This window comes from Sminthopsis crassicaudata, chromosome 1 (assembly GCF_048593235.1).
Source record: "Sminthopsis crassicaudata isolate SCR6 chromosome 1, ASM4859323v1, whole genome shotgun sequence".
Taxonomy (NCBI): Eukaryota; Metazoa; Chordata; class Mammalia; order Dasyuromorphia; family Dasyuridae; genus Sminthopsis; species Sminthopsis crassicaudata.
Genome location: NC_133617.1, coordinates 115,713,817 through 115,719,196, shown reverse-complemented (window position 1 = coordinate 115,719,196; position 5,380 = coordinate 115,713,817). Strand labels below are relative to the sequence as shown.

The 5,380-nt window shown below is 35.8% G+C and overlaps 1 pseudogene; it reads right to left on the bottom strand.

The window, feature by feature from the left end:
• Positions 1-945: 945 nt before the first annotated feature.
• On the bottom strand, positions 946-2,562 carry LOC141542156 (septin-10 pseudogene; annotated as a pseudogene).
• Between the last annotated feature and the right edge of the window lie 2,818 nt (positions 2,563-5,380).

The window sequence follows — 5,380 nt, the reverse complement described above, 5'->3', positions numbered from 1 at the left end:
AATGAAAAACCATTATTGTTACCAAAGAGTTAGAAATCATTTAGTTATCTTTAGAATAATACCAAGGCATTCTAAATCTAACCACATGTATACTTGGGCAGTATAGAATTAGCTGAAATTTGTTTAATATCTTTAATTAGTAAGTAGCCTAAAATTATTTCCTAAGCATTAACTTTTCTTTCTATGTATTGAGATAGAAATATAAAATGATTCAGCTTCTTTGTTTGCCCCTATTCTCTCCCAGAAAGAAAAAAAAAAGACAGGATTTAAAAGTATAAAATGGCTAGGTGGTACAAATCAATAGTCAAAATCAATGGGATACAACCAGATTTCATATCATAAAGACACATGAGGTGATAATCACTTGCAAACAAGTTGATATGTGTGAGTAGTTTGACCTTTTTGTACTCATTAAAAAAAAGTAACAGCAATATAGCAACCACTGAAACATTTATCAGTGTGGCACTCTGAAGGAAGTCATTAAAAAGTCTATTACTTATAGTCCCAAACTAGATAACACCCCTATGAAAATCATCCATAAAATTAAGTGGCAAAATAGTCTGTTATTTCTCCTACTTTAGAAATTATTTGAAAATTAAATGCCATTTAGTATGTTTAAATAATCCAAATGATTAAATTGGAGGTGAGAGGGATAATTATTGTACATATATGGATATAATTCATATTGTGAGTAGAATGTTTAAATAGTACTGAAGTTTTTTGCCTTTGGTACAATATATTTTTGAAGTGCCAACACTTTGGCAATTCTGAAAGACAATATGAATGTATATTAAAGTAATAATATATGAGAAATATTAATTGGAGACTAATATCATTATTGCCACATATATTGCTAATTGCTGTAGTCATCCACCATATGTGCCTTTAGGGGAAAAAACAGCAAAAAAAAAAAAAAAGTCAGCAAAGAAAATCAAAACATTCTTCTAAACATTTAATAAGTTTTCCTTGTGTAACCAAATGTCCTACATAAATCTGGAATTTCTGTATTACATAGAGTTGGAGGTCTTAAGAGCTATTTTTTAAACCGGTACCAAATGCATTTATTTAAAGGCTGGCATTTAGTTCACATGCAGCTTTCCTTTTACAAAGAGCATTTATTTCCTCTTCTAAAGTTCTTCTCTTTTCTTCAAGTTTCATTCTTTCTTCTTGATTAAGTCTTTTAAGATGTTCAAATTTTGCCTGGAGCTCTCGTTCAGCTTCTTTCAAAATAGCTTCTTTCTCTTTCACTCGCTTTACAAACAACTGTTTCATCTCTTCTTCTTTTCTTTGAAGTTCGCCAAAGGATTCATACCTTTTGATTTCATATGCCTCCTGCACACTTACAGGTTTTTTCTCTAGGTTTATATCTTTAAAACCTGTTTCCTCCAGTTTGCAACGTCTATAATTTTCATAGTGTAGAACATGGGTTTGTTCTCTCAGGTCTTCCATATTTGTGCAAATGAGCATTTCCCGGAGCTTTACAAAGTCACAGTGATTTTCATTTTCCACTTGCACAATGCCCCACGGGTACTGACGAGCTTTCACCATCTTATTTCCCAGTTTGATCTCCTCTGTACTACCCACCACAGCAAATGGCAAGTGTCCATTCATTGAAGCGTTAAGATGAGCAACAGTTTCATCATCTGTTGGGAATTGGTATATTTGGATTCCATTGGTGGCCAATTCACTCATGAGTCTAAGTTTAAACCTCTGCAATTCACATTTAGTAATTGTGTCTGCTTTGGCAATCACAGGGATGATATTTACCCTCCTGTCCAGTTTCTTCAAGGTTAACAAGTCAAGGCGCTTAAGGGAATGGCCTGTAGGTGAAATAAAATAAAGGCAGACATGAATTCGAGAATCTCGGTAGTTAAAGAGTGAACGTTTAATCTTCAGTTCTTCTTGGAGATAAGCCTCAAATTGAGCATCTATGTAATCCACTATTGGTCGATAGCTATCTTCTTTATTTATCTGATCTCCAAATCCCACTGTATTTACGATAGTCAGTTTCAATCGGACATTGCTTTCCTGTAGTTCATATGTCTGGGCTTTAAGTCTTACATTTGGGTGAAAGTGTGAGGATACAGAGTTATCAAAATTAGTGTTAAACAATGTGTCTATCAGGGTTGACTTTCCGATTCCAGTTTCCCCCACACAGAGAATGTTAAAACAAAACCCTTGCTGAAGGGTCTTGCAGACCAACTGATCTGGCAAACTTTCAAAACCCACATAGCCAGTCATAGTTAAACAACGAGGGCTATCGTCTGCTATTTTTTCTTCCTTGCATGGTTGTGGTTGGGAGGCGACACAAGTTGCTTTGATTCCCACAAGAGACTGATAGACCATATGCCGCGCCACATCTGAGGAAGCCATGGTCCCCAGGGATGTAGTGAGCGGCGGGCTGGGCGGGATCCCCGGCGGAATCCGGGAAAAGCCGAAGCCGCCCTCTAGCCTCCGAAGGTGGGGGGAAAGCCTAAGCGAGAAAGTAAGTCGCCACAGGTACCGCTTCGGGCTTCCCACGGTTGGAATTTAAACGGCAGCTTGAGACAGTCTAGAGCACGAGGAGGCGGGTGGACTAAAGTAATCCAGAACTCGAAGGGTGCGGATGGTGGAACCCGGATCGGGTTAATAGAATTACATCTGAAAAGAAAAGTGGGTTTCTACCAGCTTAAAACCTCTTAAAAGGAGTTTTGCCGTTCTGTGCACTTTAACCTCACCATAATTCAGTGAAAGATTATTGCACTTTCACAAGTCAATAGACAGTCTCAGAAAGATAAAATGACTTGGCTCAAATTCCAGTCTGGGCAATCTCTTTCTAATCATCCTCAGCCTACACATGCACGTATTATGTGAAGAGGCATTGTTCATAATAAAATTTTCAATGATTCCCTAGGGATTATGGGATGAGGGGGTGGGGGTGGGGGAATGATAATAATAATTAAAAAAAAAAAAACCTCTTAGGGATTTAACTACAACTCTTGCTTTTACAGTTGTAATTGCAGCTTTTGCATGAAACTGGCAAGGTTAGATTTGTGTTTTGTATCATTTACTTTATTAGATGGAGAATAAATTGGAGAGGGAAGAAACTGGAAGCAAGGAGACTAATGCATATTTTAAAAGTTCAATTTTTGTGCACACATATTTGTGTGTATGTATACATATACTCATATTCCTCCCCTACATCTATATCTATTTATATGCAAAAACATCATTGACGATATATGCTATATCCAAAGAACATTAAAGTTAGATATTTTAATGCTTTTTCTTTATAATGTTATACATAATGTATTTGTGCATATACATAGAGATATAAATAAATAACCCACCATCACCCACTCACTGCTTACCTCAAAACAACAGTTTTTCTTTGTAACAAATACTTATAATCAATCAAAATAAATGAATTCATTGGCCATGTCTAAGAATGTATGTCTCATTTTGTACCTATAATCTACCACCCCCCTGCTAAGAGTGGGGAGGAATAATTTTTCATTTTTTATAATATTTTATTTTTGAAATGCATGCAAAGAGTTTTCAACATTTACTTTTGCAAAACCTTATGTTCAAAAATTTTCTCCCTCCCTTTCCTTTCCTCCTTCCCCAAGACAGCAAGCAATCCAATATAAGTTAAATGTGCTATTCTTCTAAACATATTTCCATATTCATCATGAAAAAAAAAATCAGAAAAAGGAAAAAAATGAGAAAGGAAATAAATAAGCAAACAACAAAAAGGTGAAAATACTATACTTTGATTCACATTCAGTCAAGGAATATATGTATATTTTAAATAATCAAAAGAAGTACAGCAGGAAATGTAACCACACAATATGTATGTGAATATGTATTCATCTCTACATATGTATATATTTGCATACTCATACATGTATATGATAGAAACTTGGGCTATGATTTTTATTAATATTGTGAACTCCCTGATGACAGAACTCTCTTTACCAATGCAAATTTCCATCATGTCTGCAGCTTTTCATATTAAAAAATGCCTGTGATCACTGAGAAGTTAAATGACTTTCCCTAATTCATACAACCAGTATGTGTCAATGGGAAAACTTGAACCAAGCCTTCTGACTCTAAGGCTTGCTATCTATCCGCTAAGTCACATTATCTCTCAAATGATACATGTGTGGGTATCTTTTAAATACTTTTAAATACTGTACACAACTTGCAATTTAAAAAAAAATCTTTTTTTCTGTGAATATTTAAATGTGTTTTTTGATTACTAAGTTTGCAACAAAAAAGGGAAAAAAATAACTGTACTAGTTCCCATAAGAACTGATGGCCTGCATTAGGGCAGTGGCCAATGACCGAATATAAGTAGATGGAAAAAGAAAAACAAAAACCTAGGTGATTGAAAGAAAGAATCATGATAATCTCAACAGAAAAGAAGAAGCTGTGAAGAAAGGTCAATTTAGGGGAAGATGGTGAGTTCCAGTTTTGAGTATGATGAGTTTAAGTTGTCTGTAATAGATTTGGCTGTAAAGATTTCACAAACAATCCATGATGCAAGCATGGCTTTAGAAAGAAACTGGAACTAGAAGAAAATATTCTGGATTCATCTGCATAGAAATCATAGAGAAAGGGAAAATTGAAAGATCTTTAGAGGTGGATGACAACTAAGGTCTCTTAAAACTTTCAAATTCTATTACTGTATTAGCATAAAGGTATTATAACATTTGCCCTGGCCTGGTACAGGTATAAAACCACAAGTACCTAGTCCTGCATAATATTGATGTAAACTGCCTCCCTGATCTTTAGGGGGGAAGGGTTGGAAAGGCCCTTATGTAAACTGTGTCCCCTCTAATCTTTGGAGGAAGGGTGATCCTGAGTCTCAAACCCTCCTGGCCTCTGAGAGGGGTCCCACCCTTCTGTTCATAGGGAAAACTCACAGATAGTAACTTCCTATTCAATTGGAAATCTTGGCTAGGGCCATAATCACCATACTCTGTTGAAAGGTCCCCAGCTCCTGGCCAAAAGAATCCAATAAATCTAATGATATGCCCAGACCTTTTGCAAGAGTCCTAACAGGAGTTTGCCCCCTAAGAAAGCTGTGTTCTTAGTATAAGAAACCCATTCTTGCCACAAACCTTGAGCCAATATTCATTGGGGTTTGCAAATTCTTTCACAAAATTTGCAAGACTGGCCACGGGGATGCCATTGTTGTCAGGGGATCTCTCAACTCTCATTTCTCACACTTCAACAATATAATTCCATGTGTAAGCAAATAAGAGAAAAGGAGGCAGGACTTTAAGTGTGAATGAGATCCATGTTTATAATAAATGGAAACTGATTGAAGAAAGAGAAAAGACTAACATTTTAGAAGAAAGTAACTATACCATTCTGGTCTTTTCAATAAGAATAC